At 33.0% G+C, this 18,586-nt stretch overlaps 2 long non-coding RNA genes across 23 annotated transcripts in view; one reads left to right on the forward strand and one right to left on the reverse strand.

The window, feature by feature from the left end:
- The window catches only part of LOC140604738 (uncharacterized), a 158,640-nt gene that overhangs the window by 110,786 nt on the left and 29,268 nt on the right, over positions 1 to 18,586 (reverse strand). For all 15 annotated transcript variants that reach the window (XR_012007539.1, XR_012007533.1, XR_012007532.1 and 12 more), the window contains exon 3: positions 1,904 to 2,034. This is a non-coding gene — a long non-coding RNA (uncharacterized lncRNA). The remainder of the gene's footprint in view (positions 1 to 1,903; positions 2,035 to 18,586) is intronic.
- The window catches only part of LOC140604740 (uncharacterized), a 357,291-nt gene that overhangs the window by 40,804 nt on the left and 297,901 nt on the right, over positions 1 to 18,586 (forward strand). The gene's annotated exons all lie outside the window — the stretch shown is intronic.

An 18,586-nucleotide genomic window follows, 5' to 3' on the forward strand; every position in this document is an offset into this window, starting at 1 on the left:
ATATGGGAAGTCTGTGCTCATTGAGTGTATGAAAGAGAGATAATACAAAATCTCCTCAAAACCCTTTTTTTCTTATGAAATTTATGACAGCAGAGAAAAATAGTGCTGTACTTAACAGCCTGTATGTAACTTAGCCTGTATCTAACAGCCTGTATGTAACAGCAAATAGCTAAAGGAAGTCAAAGCAGTCCTGCTCTTCAGAGGGTATCTTCCCAGGTAATATACTGGAGTTGGAATTTTATGTTAAATAAATTTGATCTGTTCATTGTTTATCCTATTTGGATGATCATAGCAATATTTTTAATATTGCGAATGCTAGATTATGTAAGATACACAGTTAATGCTGTTCTTACCTATATTGAAGGAGTAATTAAGATATATAATAAGAAATCTGTTTTCAATATTTCAAAATCACTAATGGAAATTGCAGATTTACTGTGATAGGGCTGTATGGACTATTAGTTTCCTTACTCTGTCCACAGTTACTCATTTAAATATGGAAATTGTCACATATCAGAGGCCTTCATTAATATATGTTTGTGTGTATCTTATATATATTCATTAATAGAAGTGGTCAAATAAATTATTGGTTAATAAATTCAGTGTGACAAACAACATAATTAAATATTGGGATTTTAAAACATTGTGAAAAACAACTAGCTCAATGCAGGGGCACTTTACAAATGAAGAAAATTTGACCTAGAAATAAAACTGGCTTCTTGCTAGACAAACCTACTTAGTTGTAAATTTGCTTCTGTGACTAATTCTGAAACCTCAATAAGAAACTCCCATGTGCTCCATGAAATGATCTGTCCTTTTCAAATTATCAAGTAGGTAGACATGTTTTCACCAGAATATCTCTTGTCTTTTCCTTTATGGTCTTTCAAAGGCAGAAGTTTTAGATTTTGATGAAATTCAATTTATATTTTTTTTCTTTAATGCTTTATTCATTTTAATCTTTTTAACGTAATGCTTTCAATATACGAAATCTTTCTCTAAGCAAAACAAAAAAATTTTCCATGCTTTCTTTATCTATGATTTTGTTTTTAATTATCTTATCACATATTTTACAAATTTGTGCCGATTATCTATTTCTTCTACATTAATCCTTCTAACGAGTTGACAGAAGCACCATTACCAATCATACATGTACTAATTCTACAGTTGTATAGAATTCTACAGTTGTGGATAGTTGTTTAGAAGACAACCTTGATTATAATTTAGTCTGACTTAAAGAATGAACAAGTTTGCTACTATATCTTGTCATACTGAGTTTTAAAAGTATCTAACGTTATAAGTCATCTAAAAATGTGGGAAGTGTTAAATATTCTTTATTTAATATTATGCATAAATCACACTAAAATGCCTTTCATTCAGCAAAAGGCAATATTTTAGATGCAGGGAATTTTAATTAGATTGGCGTAGTTAAGACCAGAAGATAAGGTGGACATCACCAGCTTATCTTCAACCCTTGCCTTTAACAGACAAATGAACACAGTTTGAATCACAGCTGAGTCTTACTGTTCTATGAGGCAGGTGAAGGGGTTTCGTCAGTATTTAAATATATTATTATAGCCAGTTGTATAAATCTAAATACAAAACCAGTCTCCTACAGATTTAGAGATGGTATTTACCATCTCTGTGAAAATCTGAATATGCTGAACCAGAATTACTATCAAAGTTCAAAAAGCTGATCACTTAACCACAAGTCAATCTTATTTAAATTAAGACTGTCCAAGAGAAATATTCTATCAGCCATTCATGATCTGAATTCTGGTGTACAAGATCAATTTAAATGCAGTATACATTAAAAAAGTCATGAGCCATTTTTATTTTGTAATAAATAAGGCAGTGGCCAACCAACTATTACTCCTTAGTACATTTTTTGAGATAAACTTCACACCTGTTCTTTGCCTTGTCTTCTCAATGCCAGGGAAGATCACTTTTTAGTTCCAGGGATGCACTTCTTGAGATTTTTCAAATGTGCCATCAGTGTCTCCTCTCCCCAGGTGATGCCTTTGTTGTTGGTGGTGTCTGTGTAAGAAAATCCAGAGGCCTGAGCTAACTTTTGACCAAATAAACCATAGAGATTTGGCCCAGTCTTAGGTAAGCATACTTTCTCCATAGTATAGCACTGGGCACAATTCTGGACAAAAATCTTCTTGACCTTTTCAATATCCCAATTTTTAAAAAAGTTTTTATTTAAATTCCAGTTAGTGAACATACAGTGTTATATTAATTTCAGCGCAGAATTTATGATTCAGCACTTCCATACATCACGCGCTGCTCATCACATGTGCCCTCCTTAATCCTCATCACCTTTTTTACTTATCCCCCCCTCCCCCACCAGCCTTCTGGGAACCACCAGTTTGTTCTCTGTAGTTCAGAGTCTGATTCTTGTTCTGCTTTCCTTTTTTTCCCCCATGTTCATTTGTTTTATTTCAAATACCATATGAATTCACTCATATATGGAAATTAAGAAACAAAATATCGCCCAGTTTTAGATTGCTCTTTGTGGAGTGAGAAATCAAGGCACTCGCTCACAAGTCGGAGGTCCTGCTAAATTTTTCTGTTTTCTTTATAGAAGGCTTATAGTTTTAGTTTTTCTATATAGATATCTGATCCATTTCAAATTAATTTTTAGCTTCTCTATTCTGTTTATCTGTTTTGTCTACCCATGTGCCAATACTGCACCGGCTTTCTTATAGTTTATAATAAATTTTGAAATTAGTGTATAAGAGTATTTCTAATTTGTTCTTAATTTGCAAAACCATTTTGACTATTCTGGGTTTTTTGCACTTTTGTGCAGTTCTTTCAGTTTATTAAAAAACAAAACAAAACCAAAAAAACCTCCCCTGATATTTGAATTTGGATTGAGTTGAATGTATGGATTCATTTAGGGAAAATTGATGTCTTACTGTTGTCTTCCAGTTTATAAGCAAGTTATGTATCTCTATTTATGTAGGCTTTATTTAGTTTGGCAGCGATGTTTTCTAATTGTGAGTGTATAGATCTTAAACAGATTTTGTTACATATCAAGTATTTCATATTTTTTCATGTGATTGGAAATGATAGTTTTAATTTGAATGTCCAATTGCTTATTATCTGTGTAAAAATAGTTTATTTTGAATATTGATCTTGTACTCTATTATCCTGCTAACTTAGAAGTTCAAATAGCTTTTTAGCAAATTCCTTATGGTGTTGTATTAAGAACAAAATATCTTCTTCCAGAAAGACAAGTATACATTCTTTCCAGTCTTTATAATATTTATTTCTTTTTCTTTATTGCATTGGTGAGGGCCTCTAGTGTGACCTCATTTGTGTAGCTTTCCTGCCTTCATGTTTCATAGGTGTTTTCCGAATATCTCTCTTGCCCGTGTAATTCCATCTTGACATGTGCTTTTTAGAGGATTCAAGCTAACACATAATCCAGTATAGAATGAGCAATCACAATAGACTTTGGATTAGACTTCACAGAGGAAAATATACAGATGGTCAAAGAATTACATGAAAAATAGCTCTACATTGTTAATTATGAGAGAAATATAAATTAAATTATAGTTACATATTACCTCACACCACTGGAAGGACTAAAACTAGAAATATTGACAACACTAAATGTTGGTGGAGAAATATTGCAAGTAGAACTTTCATAGATTGCTGGTGATTGTATAACGTGGTATGACCACTTTGGAAAAAGAGTTTGGCATTTTTTTGTACAATTAATCATACACTTACTAAACATCTACCCTTTGAAGTATCAATTCTGCTCATAGGTATTTATCCTGTAAAAATGAAAGTTTCTGTCTATATAAAGCTTCTACAAGTATATGTGGGGTACCTTTTATTCATAATAGCAAAAATTTGGTAGTAATTTAATGTTTATCAAGAGAAGAATGGGTAAAAATGTTTATAAATTCATAAAATGGAATAAGACCCATTGATAAAATAGAATGAAATAGTGAATCTAAAACAACAATCTGTCTCAGAATAATTAAGACAGACACAAAGAGTACTTACTATATAATTTGCTTTATACAGGATTCCAAAAAAACACAAATTAATTTACAGTGACATAGAACTGAACAGTGGTTTTCTGGAGTGGGTCAGGGTAGTGAAGGCACTGAGGGACTGCAGGGAGTCAGATGGAAGCTTTTGGATATGAATGAAATATTCTGTAACTTGATTGAGGCATTAGTTTCATGAGAAGACCAATTGTTAAAATAAATTGAATTAATTTCTTTGGTATATAAATTACACCTCAGAATTGATAAAAAAATTTTTTTTAAACAGGTAGATTCAGTAAACTTACTTAAATGTTCCAACTTGATAGCAAGTATCTTTCATTTTTTTGGTGTTATGTATCAGTAAAGAGAAATAAGCTCAGAGATCAAGCTATATAGAAAATTTCAAGTATTAAACTATATAATACAGAAAAAAATTGCCAATAACATCTCACTTTTCCCCCTCATCATAAGACTGTGATCTGTGTTTTTAAATTGTGGAGGTTTTGTGATGTGTTGTATTAGTTTAGAATTGCAATTTCAAACGTTTGTCATGTTTCTAATTTTCTTCTATCCCATGATTTTATATAAATGCATTTTCTTGTATATGTATTTGAATTTATTATGAGTAAACAAACTTGAAAAATTACATCACTAGTCAATTGTTGAAAGTGCTGAGAACAAAGTTATTCTATATTCAGTAAATTTTTTAAAAAGCATCATTACAACTTATCTAAAAACCATTCCTGGACATTATTCTGATTATTATGCTCATAAATAATGATTCCATCATTTAAAATGAAATACTATTAAAGTTTTAAATGGTGTATTAAAGCAGTATGTCATCTACCACGGTTCTATAATTCTTAATAAATGCTATAGGTTTAAAATGCAGTACAATCTAGTTTGTACCTAGAACAGCATGATATCTAACATTTCAATAACACAGTGTTTGCTTTATAACATCATAGCTATATGGGTAGTTTATCTACAATGTTTTCTGTAATAAGAATATAGTTATGAAAAAAGAAGAATATAGTTATGTAATAGCATTATTATATTTTATATGACATATTTTTACAGTAAGGTATTATTTTCAGTAGCTTTTCTTAAACAGGAAAAAGCAGGTGGTTAAGATACTATGTTTAGGAACTAGAAATCCAGAGCACTTTTTCCTTCCCTACAAAATCAGTTTCTCATTCTATCATTTCTTTAATTACATACATCTGTGTATATGTCTGTATTCTGTTATGATTTGTGTTAAGGGATGTGACATGAAGGGAAGAGAAAATGGGGTGAAAATTTTGAACTTCCAGGGTTTTCATATAGATTCATTTTGCATTTCATAATTGAAGATTATGCAGTTTGACTCCTAGAAATGAGTGGAGTGAAAAAAAAGGAGGCATGAAAAAGAACATGCTTTAGATAAGTTTGAGCTTGGAGGGGCAGTGGGTTGGAGAAAACAATTTTTTTAAATTTTTTATGAAGGAAGAAAAGATATGAATAGAAATGAGAAACAGCCACTAAAGACAAATAGACTGATAATAGAGGGCAAGAAAGAGTCATCCACAGTAGTGATTTTTCTGAAAAGTCAGGGGGAAATGGAACCCAAAAAACAGTGAGACAGAGTATATGTAGGATGCAGCAGGTACATTAATAGGAAGTGAAGGGAATTAGCATCTGGTAAAAGTTCTTATTTTAATATAGAGTAAAAATAAAGTCATCAACTGAATTAGCTGGTTGATAGGAGAGTTGGAGTTTTGGAGTTTGGAAAATAATTTATTAACGACATTTAGAATAGATGCCTGCTGAACCCAGAGGTGTCGTGTTAGGCTTCGATGAGACCATGGGGGGTGTATTTCTGCGTAAACTGAAACATACTGAAATAGCACTTCATCTACCATGTTTCTGTAATTCTTAGAGGAAAATAAATGATACAATGTTAAAATTCAGTTATAAACTGACATGTAATCTTTTATGAAGTTTTCCATGAGTTGAAGTTCTATGTTTAACCAGTAGATTTGGTCAATTTGTAGAACAATCATTAATCAAAAGAAGTTAATTTTTTTTTGAAATTTAATTTTTACGTGTATAAAAGGAGTTAGACAAAATTTCTTGTTCTGATTCTGAGCTGGCACATAGTAAAAATGGAACTTAGAAATTTTTATTTTCCAGCCCACTGATTCAGTTACATTGATGAGGAAAAAACAATTCTGTCTGGTAAAACTACTTTAAACATGGCAATAAATCAATCCAAAAGCAACTTAAAGATTCCTTTATTTCTTTTGCTGACAGATTCAGCTATTGGCATCATAACATTTCTGAGTAACAAGAAACTATTTTGTACGTTCCATTGTGTCAATCTTGGTCACAAGTTTTAAATTGTTCCAAAGTGCAAATTCTTAAGTAAAGCTTTTAACGAATGTAGAACATACTGACTTAAGCTAGAGCCTTCAAAGTGATCTTGTTTTATTTTATTTATTTATTTATTTATTTATTTATTTATTTATTTATTTATTTATTTATTTTTTAGTGATCTTGTTTTAATTTCCCATTCAGTTTTATTTCCTTTTATTTTATATCAGATATACAACTCCCTCTTCCTCCTTCAAATCCTACTACTAGTCATTTAACAAACGTATTCCATGACTTAGCAAACATGTATGCTCTATCTGGTATACTTTTTTCCATAAACCTTGTGTCTGTAAAACTTCTAACCTCTCTAGTTCCAACTCAAGTACTGGCTTTGCCAAGAAACATTTCTAATTATTTCTACAAATTATTCTCTTTATTATGAGTATACATACCTACATATACATTCATATGTATATAAACATATACACACAAATAATTATGATATATAGTATAGTGTAAAATTGGCATCCCATCCACTTCTGGGAAATTCACCTCCTACCTGCGTTAGTGATTTGAATGTGATTTTCTATATTTTATAAAACTTTGTCAATAGTGATTAGACTAGTATTTGGCACGTTATGGAAATTGAGCCAAAACAGTAGCCTCTATCTTCCACTGTAGTTGTTTTATTTGGTTTAGGTATCTGCCTGAAAATAGACCAATCAAATAAACTTGCCCTGTAATGACCACCTGAATGGCTTTGTTCCAGGTGGCAAAACAGATCTATAAAGCATGATCACATGGATACCATAGGTCTTTGCAAATTTCAGGTGATAATTATTGTCTCCAAGTTTGTATTGGCTTGGTTTTTTTAATGATGAAAAAAATATTACTTTAAGAAGCCTGAAATAAAAAATTAGTTTATTTTTGAGAACAAAAACACTCATGATGCATGTGTGTGTGTGTGTGTGTGTGTGTGAGATAAAGAATGTTTGCATAGCAACACTAAAGCCTCATAGGCTAACTTGCTGTGAAGTCTGCCTCAGATTAATCTTGTAGCCTCTAGACCAAGACTAGCTCATTTTCATTTCAGCTATGCGTTTACCTTTGGTAAGTTCCTTAACCTCTCTCTACCCCTATTTATTCAACTGTACAATGGGGATTATGATTGTATCTGCTCCTGAGGTTGCTTGAAGATTAAAGGAGAATATATGTAGAGAGCTCCATAAAGAGGCAGTAAGACCTCAGCAGATTTTAGCTATTATTTCCACAGGAGAAGCTCTCTTAACCTACCTTTACAGAATAACTCACTGTGAATGTACTCTGCAATACATGCTACTGTCTAATTCACCCTAAAATATAGGTTCACCCTAAAAACTTAAGGTGAACCTATATACCTGGTATACCTATATACTTCTGCTCTCACAAAATGAGTCTTTTCTTCCCAAGAGCCAGTTATGTTTGCTTTCAATAAGTGCCTTCTAAGTCCAGTTTTTAGTATAATTTTGCAGTTTAATAAAATACCTTAAAATATGACTATGAAAAGAAATGCTAATCACTGAAAAAATATTTCAGACGTCAGATTTAGGCCAAATAACTATGAAACTCTTGAGGAAAGGTAAAAATTTAGATTTTGTGCTCCAAGTAGCCCTGTGAGTGTCTTTAATTTCTTCTCAACCAGAACTAGAGACCATAGGTTATAATTTCTATGGTGATTGCAAAAAAGACAATGTAACACTAGAAAGGTAAGGCCTTGACTCTTCGGGTAAAATGCTATGTAAGTTCAAATCTACATATTTATGATTCAAATGAAATATTTATAGTATATATGCACATGTAAACATATATTGATATGCGTATTTACACATGTATATAATATACCTATTATATATGTGGTACCTTTCATAACTTTATATTTAGCAAAATTTTCTCATTAACCCATCAATTACAGATCTTAATAGCATCAGATAAATACACTTCTACTATATTTGCTTCTGTTTGGAATTACAGGTCTTAATAGCACCAGATAGATACATTTTTACTATATTTGCTTCTGGTTGGAATCATATTCATTTAGCATAGCTTTACTTTTTATCTTCCACTGATCTCCTCACCCTGACAAATCTGGTATAATATCTGATTAATTTTAAGAGTAGAAAAAATAGATTATTACCTAATAACTTCATTTGTTTAGTAGATCGCAGTCAAGCACAACTGAAATGACTTTTGTGAAATTAAAATCAGGATCCCTGATGAAGAAAATGTAGGCATGATTATTTTTATCTGCAGATTCTACTGACTTTGTAGATACTCTGGGGTCAGACTGCCTTGTTTTATCATTCCTTCCACTGTCTCAAACTCTGTTCTTTCTCAAGTTCCAATTAAAATATAGTCCTAACTCAGCAATCAACCTTCATCCTTGGCAGATATTCACAGCGCCACTAAATCCTCTCAGGATTTACTAATTATCTGAACACTCCAGGGACTATGCCACTTGTTCCTATACTTTAGAGAGCCTTGAAATATCTTGAGCAGCTTGTGAAAAATGGAGATTCACCAGTACTTGCCCCTAAATTCTCTGTAGCAGAACCTCCAGTGTGCTTTCCAGTTTGATTCACGTACACACCAAGTTTTTAGCAGGATTATAACACTATGTATTATGTAACATTATGTAGAAGTAAATGAAACACTTCTATTCCTTATTTTCTATTCCATATTTTCTGTACTCTTTCCTCTTTAGTTGGTAAGAGCCATTTTTTAATAAGCAGTAGGGGTTATAGTCTTACCCACAAGTCTTTTTCTTCAATAATTGGAAAGGAGGAAAAATAGAATTATATAACATTTGTAACATGTACATGAAGCATGTCTTCCATAGGTGCTACAGCTCACAAGGACACTGCATGCTATTTGATTGGAAAGGTTACCAAACTGCAGTATCTGGAGATAATTACTACAGATCCAGAATTTCATTTTCATTGTAATTTTATTTATTTTTATTTTTTATTTTCATTGTAATTTTAAAAGGATGGTTAGTTGTCTTCATGTCATTGCCATTGGGTTGCATTGTCTAAGAGAAAACCCCTATCTTAAGTGCATACTCAGCTGTCACTGGCAGAAAACAAGTTGCAGAAAAGGAAACATTAATGCAAAAATTTATACATGCAGACCCTGAGGTCTCTGACTAGCTTTTTGAAATCCTATTTGACACAAGTGATTACAGGGGACGTTTCTGACACCGAAAGGCAACAGAGGGTATTTAAACATTCAAAGGCAGAATTCTCATAATCATTTTATTGGGTTTAAAGTAGTGCTCTAGAAAGTCATAGAGGATAAAGGGTTAGCATTCACTTAATTAAATGGTCAGGTATGAGTAGATTGGGGTAGGTCATAAAGCATAGGCAAGAATCTTTGGGAAAGAACCCAGACAGACACGATACCTGGTTCATCATTAGATTTAGCATGTGGCATAAGAACAAGAAAAAGGGTTGGAGACTACTGAAAATAAGGAAGTACAGCACCCTTTTTAGGTTTTTAATAATGCTGTTAACAGTGTTTATATAAATCTCTATTCACATTTTTGATAATTTCCCTAGGATACATTGTATTTTAAAATGTTCCTGGCATTTAATGTCAGACTACAGTTTATCAAATTACCCTGGCTAGCAACATTTTTTAGTTTTTGTCAATACTACTCCAATAATTCTTCCATCAATTCTTATATACTAGTACTATCTTCTTAATTATTAGAACATTTTTTTTATCTGTAAGACATGCTTCCTTTTGTTATTCTCTATTAAAAATTTGTCTTCATTTTTCTCATCATTATACTTTAAATCAGGACTTCCCAACCTTGGTGCTATTGACATTTGGAACTGGACAATTCCATGTTTTTGGCACTGTTCTGTGCCTTGTAGGATGTTAGCATCATCTTTGGTCTCTACCAACTCGACACCAGTAGCAACTTTCATGATTGTGGCATGAAAATATGTCTCTAGACATTATGAAATATTCCCTGGGGGAGGTGGGGATTGTGATGGTAAAATAGTCCTTGCTTGAGAATCACTGTTGTGAATAAACTGTGGCCTGATTTTTTTCATTAAAAATAAATCCCATTAACAATTACAGTTGGCATTGAATCAATCCTGTAAATATGGATATAAAGAGTAGTTTTGACAATATTCGTTATTCTTAATTTCTCTTGGTACCAACAATTAATTTGTAACTGCTTTCTTAGAGAAATATGTGTATCTAATATTATTTCTATTTTCCACAATATGAGAGATTTATTCTGGACACTGGCCAATGGAAGATTAGGAAGGTTAGCAATCTTAATTTGTGAAGTATTCTGTGAATATGTATGAGCATATATGTGTTTTTGTGTCTGTGTCCATGTGAGCATAAGATTGTAGATATTTTTGTGAGAATTTAGGAAAGACTAAATTAGACTCCATTTGTAACACAGGAAGAAGCTCAATCTTTTGAAAATTTGTGAGTAATAGGACATAGAGTCAGTTAGCTATGTAAGGTAAATTGTTGAGACTGGAAATGATAAGCCTATAGGAAATATCAGTGGTTTTGTGGCTGCCAGGCACGATCAATAGCAGTAGATATTCTTCTTCTGAATAGCTATTTGGCAAAACAACAAATGTTTATTTATCTCACTGTGCTAGACCCTACATGAAGAAAGAGTTCTGTAGAGACTAATGTAATCAATTTCCCAGTTTTCATTCTTGCTATTGACCTTTGGTTGTGGAAAAGTTAAGGTAGCTACCAGAAAGAGAGTATATTTTAAGAAAAAGTAGGATTGAGACGAAATAAAACTTCCATGTACATTTCCATTCAAAATGTATCATGTTTTGCATATCATAGGCCTATAATTAATCCTGTCAATTATACGAATTTTAATGTACTGTTGTTGGGAATTTTTTCTTGACTGCTATAACTGTATGCGTGAGTTCAATATGAGTTTAGTTGCCATTCATATTCAGTAGAGGATTATTTTTAAATTTGCCTCAAAACCAGACAGAATACATTCACCTACATGATGAACCAAACAAACATGTGTTCTACTTTAAAATCCTCAGAATCTTTACTCTTATGTGTTTCTAATATAAATACCAGGATTTTTTTAAGTTTGACCTGAGTTAAAATACTTAGTAAGATTCACTGAGATAATGAATTTAGAAAGTGAATACACAGTGTCTGTCTGCATCATCAAAAATCATAAACCCTATAAATTTCTAAAAATACCCTTAGCCATAATTAACTGAGCTCTAGATGAATCTTAAATAACAAAGAAAACATGTCTTTAGAGGGAAAATTCACAGTGTTAGATAAGGAGCAAAAAACACACAGACATATCTTTGTAAAGAAGTAATTTTGTTAGCAACGATTTTTCATATTGATATAAGAATGTGCTTCCTGAAGCAGAAGTGAGTACCTGGGTATGGAAAATTGGTCCTGATGTAAAAGTTGTAAGAGTTATAGATAGTTGGATTCCGTAAACTAAAGTTATCTTTAAGTGTGAGAATTCTAGTTGCATCTTTACTACATTTAGGCAGGTTGCTGCCATATATAAAGCAGTCCATGAATCCATAAAACTCACTTGCTCTGCTCTTGAGAGTGAAGGGAACACTAAGTAGCAAAAGCAAATTGGTTTTGAGAGCAAAGCAAAGAAAGAAATCTCAGTCCCAGTTTTAACTCTCGCAAAAGAAATCCATTTTATTTTAGTGATAATAAACAAGAGACACATAATTTAAAGAGCAGTTCAATCCTGACTTAAGCAACTTCAAAGAAATATGGCAAATCTTTAAATATCTTTTTCAAAATGCCATAGAGACCTCAATATTTATTATAACTATTTTTGGTTTGTTTTAGAAGAGATGATTATACTTTCTGGAACTATTTGAATGGGAATGGGAATGTGATTAGTTTTTTATTTGACCTAAGACAAAATAGGGCACCCACATACCCAAGTTACAGTAAAGTCCTAACTAAGCATACATTTAAATGATCTACCCCAAGGGGTCATGGCAAAGTTCATTGTCTTTACTCCACAAGGTGATCACTCCTTGGAAAGTTCCTTATATGTACCATAAGTCTGAGACAGTGAGTATGCAGTGGATGGGGAAGCCCATATATTGAATAGTAAGCATTGCTCCTCAGGTTTCTTTGAGAACATACAGTTACTTTCTTGAACTCATAAATGTTGCTAAAATTTTTTTTGGGGGGGTTCTTCATTAATTGTTTTTAACAAAATTACTGACAGCCTTTGGAATGAAACTAAACATTGTACTGGCAATAAAAATGCTTTGAGCTGTATTTATCTGCCAGTTTGGGTCATGTCTGGAGTACGCTATTTTACTTGAAGTTTTCTCTCCTTTTGTTTTAAATACAACTTTTGGTGTTAGAATCTGACTATACAGGTTTTCCTTAAGCATTAGGTGGACAGTTTCATGCATGATGTCAGATCAGTGATTTTAAAATGACTGAATTACGGAGGTAATACTAATTGTTGCAAGTGTATGTTCAATATATCATGACATCCTACAAAGCAGAAGTGGGAAATCCTCACTTTTAATTTACTTCAGTGACTTATTTTGAGATTCATAGTCACATAAGTCAGAATACATCTTGTGTCATTCTGATAAGGAATTATTTGACATTTTGGAAAATGATCTCCATGTAATCACCATCGGAATATATAAGGATTTTTTAATGGAAAAAAACATAAATGGCTTTTTATTTAATCTGTTGGGTTTTTTTTTTTTTTCTCTAATAAGCCCTTAAAAGGGCTACAAATTTCAGCAGATAAAGTTTAACTCAATTTGCTCACTGAATTTGTCTTCAGTTATTGCTTGGAATCGCAGGACTAGGGCAATCAGCCACTCAGAGCTCTTGCCTACTATCTAATGTAATATGAAAAACGCAGATATCATATTATAAATATGAAAAATGATTTCAAGGGTAAATTCAGTTTTATTTTTCTTAGAAGTTAGTGGTTTAAAGAAGTATAATATTGGAGATGAAATACAGTATTGCACCATAAATTGAGGTATGAAAAATGATCAAAAGCAAAAAACAAATCTAGGCAGAAGGAAGATAGTTGGTCAGTGAAAACATAATATTGATATCTGCAACATTTAGTCGTTATAGTATTAATCATTTATTAACTCATAAATTCATGTTTATTATCTACCAATTAGAAAATGAATGTTTTTATTATTTATCAAATTAAAATTAAGATTAAATTTATCATAAAAGATTTATCAGTGTAGCCTGTTATGATCAGAGTGCTCACTACTGAGCAATGTTTCACAAGTGCGTATCAACAGTAACTAACTAAATGCCTTGGTTTCTAAAAATACTGTCCAAGTTAAAGGTGTTTTAGAAAGAAAATTGCTATAAAGTAGGCAATTTTTACTTCAAATGTTGTATGGAATTACAGGTGGCAGGAATTGAGTGAATTGGAAGTGGGAAAGTGATGACTTAGCTGCCAGGTTATTTACTTGAGGGTAGAAGTAGTAATTATTCAATAAATACATAAGTAAATAGAAAGGAATGGCCATTTAAAAGCATAGAATAAAGCAATGGAGAGAATCTAAATTCAGTATAACTAATCAGTATATATATATCAATCATACATAGATTTATGTGTGTACATATCTGTACACATGCATATATATGTACAAAAAATGCATCAATACATAAATTCTACACATATATTCATTCAACACATTTCTTTTTTTTGCACTTTCGTAGGTCTCATGTTGCAGACACTCTTTAAGGAGCTGAGGATAGATAAAGCAAGAAACATAAAGGTCCAAAAATATCTGTTCTCATGTCCTTATGGAACTTACCTTCAGTAAGGACACAGAAAAAATAATATAAATGGGCAAAATATAATGTATATTAGCAAGGAACTAATGTAATGGAGAAAATAAAGTGGAAGAAATGGATAAAGAATGTTGGGAATGAGGTTAAACTTAACATGGTATATTAATTTTTAATTGTTGTTATAACAAATTGCTGCAAATTTAGTAGCTTCATAGCCTACAATCTAGATTTATTACTTTGCAGTTCTGCAAGATCATTCAGGGCTATATAGACTCTGTGTGAAATGGATCTCACTGGGCTAAAATCAAAATATTGGCTGGGCTGCATTCCTATCTGGATGCTCTAGGGGAAAATTCATTTCTTGTCTTATTTGGTTTCTATAGGCTTTTCTTATTATTTCGCTCATGGCTCTCTTCCTCTGTCTTCAAAATTAGCTATGTTGCATTTCTCTATGTCTTTATCCTATAGTCACATCTCTGTGACTCTGATTCTCTTTGCCTTGCTCTTATACTTTTAAATACCTTTGTGATTATAATGGCCTCACTGGAACAACCCAGGAGAATCTCCTTATTTTAAAGTCAACTGATTAGCAACCTTAATTCCCCTTTGCTATGTAATCTAACATATTCAAAAATTATTGGCATTAGGATTTGGACATGTGTCAGGGCCATTATTCTGCCTACCACAAATGATATCCAAGAAACGCCTCACTCAATTTGAGTGAGGATCTAAATGAAATGAAAAAGTGGGACACCTGAGTGGCTCAGTGTTTGAGCATCTGCCTTTGGTTCAGGGCATGATCTTGGGGTCTGGGATCGAATCCTACATCAGACTCCTCACAGAGAGCCTGCTTCTCCCTCTGCCTATGTCTCTGCCTCTCTCTCTGTGTCTCTCATGAATAAATAAATAAAATCCTTTTTAAAAGATAAGATGAAAAAGCACCACTGAAGAAATAACATGCTAAGCAAAGAGGAAGTAAGTACAGACCAGGGTGTAGGAACATGTTTAGTATGTTCCAGGAAAAGTGAACATGTTAAGTGTGGTTGGAGTAGGGAGCTCAAGATGGGAAGAGGAGTAATATGACGAGAATTCCAAGATTAATGACAAGATTTAGAGGTAGAATAGTTGCCTTATAGGTCATAGCTACAAAAATAAAATAGACTTTTATATTGATATTTAAAAAAATACCTGTAGAATTTTAAACAAAACAGTAACATTCTGACACTTGTTAAGATTATTTTAGCAACTTGTATATAGAACCAAAAGGAGAGATCAATCAGTAGGTTGTAGCAAGAATTTCTGTATAAGATGATGGTGTCCTAATACAAAATGTAGTAGAGGGAGAAATAGTTGGATTCTGGCTATATGTAGAAAGCAAAGCCGGTAAAGATTGCTAGAGGTTTCTAACTGGAACATAAGAAAAGTGGTCAAGGAAGTCTCCAAGGTATTTTTGCCTTTAGCATTTAGAAAAACTCAGTTACCCTTTATTGAGTTGGGTATGATAATGAGAAGAGTTTTTTATTTGTTCATTATGATTTTTGCAGGAGGTAATAATAACAGTCTGGGATTTGTAATGTTTAAAATGGCTGTTAGATATCCAATTTAAGATGACTAGTGGGAGTTGAATACATGAGTTTATAGTTTAGGGAATATATAAACAGTAATCAGTAACAGATTGTGTATGGTTTTAAGAACCATAAAAATAAGGTACTCAGCCACTGGTTTAGATAAGATAAAGTACTTAGCCACTGGTTCAGATAATTGTGTATGGTTTTAAGAACCATAGAATTACTCAGCCACTGGTTTACCTAAGAAATAGAAGAGATTCAAGACCAAAACATTTGGATACACCAAACAGTGGTCAGGGGAAGGAATAAGAACCAATAAAGTACTGAGAGGTGGGACAAGAACCACATGAGCAATAGCTTAGCACAGAAAATAGTTTCAGAAGAGTTATTTAGTGAGAAGAGCAGTTGCAGTGGGAGGTGAAATTGTGATTGAAATGAATAGAAAATCAGGGGATAAAAATAAGGCACAACAAATAAGACTAATGCTTTGTACACATTTTGCTGTAAAAGAAAAATTGAATAACTGGAAGAGGAATAAAGTATAGTATTTTCAAGATAAGAGAAATAATTTCATATTCTGGGAATGAATCACTAGAGATGAAAAATTAAGAAAGGTAAAACAGGAAAATTTCTAGAATATTCCAGGTATAGGTGTGAGGTATAGGTGTGAAGGTATAGACTTCTATAGGTGTGAGGAGGATGAAATCTAGTACTCGAGAAGATAACTTGGCCTTGGGTAGAAGAACCTGTAATTTAAAAGAAAGAAAGTAAAATAACAGGTGTACAGGTGCAGAAACAGTGGGTGATGTTATCTTTTGAAGGTTTTCGTCTTACGTCTTAGTGTTCTCAGTGAAAGAAGAAATAACACCAGCTTATATAGAGAATGGGTTTAGTATTTAATGCTTGAAAATAAAAAAGAGTGGACGAATGAGTGAATTAAAGAAATACAATATGACTCTGTATCACCATTGTGGGCCTATATGAAGTTAGTAACTGGAGATTTAATGAAAGATTTATCATGGTTCTGAGATTTATTTTTTTTTCCCAAGCCACATTCAGCTACATGAGAGCAGATAGACAGCATTTGGAAAACCAAATTTAACTAGGGTTGTGGTTTAATCAATGATATCTGACAATGTGATAGGAGCAAGGAAATTGGCATACTAGCTAAGGAATTCTCCCATTATATTTAACCATGTGTTAGGAGAGTATCAGGGAATTATGGGAATGAAGGACTAAAATTACACTACTATTAATGGAGTAAACATGTTGGTAGAATTTGAGAATAGTTGATATATAATTATGAAAGGGAGGGAGGTATAAAGATCATGGTGGGTTCAGAGCAGGGAATATTTGAAATCACACTTCTAGAAAGTTCTGTTATTGATGATGGGTAGGTCTTGAGTGTGAACATGGAAGTGGTAAATGAGATCACTCCAGTCCAAGATCATTGGTTAAGAAATGATTTAATAATTAGGATATGCTAGGGATGCCTGGGTGGCTCAGCATTTTTGTGTCTGCATTTGGCTCAAGGTGTGATCCCAGGGTCTAGGATCAAGTCCTGCATTGGGCTCCCTGTGGGGAGCCTGCTTCTCCCTTCTACCTATGTCTCTGCCTCTCTCTCTCTATGTCTCTCATGAATAAATAAATAAATTCTTAACAAAAATAATTAGGATATGCTAGACCTGTGGCAATAATTAGAGGCAAAAAAAAAAAAAAAAAGAATCATGGCTCGGTTTTCAAGTTTGGTTTTTAGTTGGTTGATAATGCCTTGAAGAAATTATTCAAGACTCAGATTCCCTCAGTATTTTCAATAAACCAGCCTCTTATTTTCATCATATCCAATATGTAGAAGAGTAAAGGTAGTGATAGAGGAGGACAACTCACTTCTTAAAAGCCTTGGTCCTAAGTTGGCACACATTGATTTTGATCATACTTCATTAGTAAGAACTAGTAACATAGTTCTATCTGAATAAAAATTTGGAGATAGTACAAGTCTAAGAAGTGTGGTCCTTATTTCATTGGAAATTTTATGCCATGGATAAAGACAATGAGTTTTTGTTGACATCACTTTGTGCTACTGGGGGTTATGGGACCAAGAGACCAGGGAGTAAAAGAATTATTTATATTATATAGTTATTGATGAAAAATATGATAGAGATAGCATTGGTAGCATTGGAGAAAAAGACAATGGTTCACAAGCTAAAGTATGTGAATGACCAGGGAAGGGGTAGATGAGAGCAACAAGGAGGGGTTTGTAGTTAGGATCTGATGGCATGGTAACCAAAGTGGATGTTCTGGGGAATTGAGAGGGAGAATCATCTGGGAATGAATATAAGGAACAATGAGGACCCATATCCATCATTTCAGCCTGGTGATGTAAGGAGCAGGAGAGAGAAAATGGTCACCATTTGAGGGCTGCAGGGGAAGCAATGTCATTAAAGGAGATTTGGGCTTTCTTGTGAATGAAAAAGCAAAGGGAGATTTCACATACAAATAATGATTTGTTTTTCCATAGAAAATTTCTTTTTTCAGCTATATATTTTTCTCTTGACTGATACAGAATGCCAGAGGGCACAGTGGACGAGTTTCAGGAGATATAGTGAGTTGGAAGGTGGAATGAAAGAAAACATATACCTCTGTATGTGTATTAAGGTCCCAGGAGATCAAAGATGACTTCTGTTGATAAAGGCATAAAGTCCTCTAGAGGGGCAGGCATTTTTGGTGATTTCGCACTCTCTTAAACCCTGCCAAAGGGGCCCGGAAAGATGTGTGCTTTCCTATGGTGCATGGATTTCCTCTTGACTTCTGATGGAGACCCCT

The sequence above is a fragment of the Canis lupus genome, chromosome 15, assembly GCF_048164855.1.
Source record: "Canis lupus baileyi chromosome 15, mCanLup2.hap1, whole genome shotgun sequence".
Classification (NCBI taxonomy): domain Eukaryota; kingdom Metazoa; phylum Chordata; class Mammalia; order Carnivora; family Canidae; genus Canis; species Canis lupus.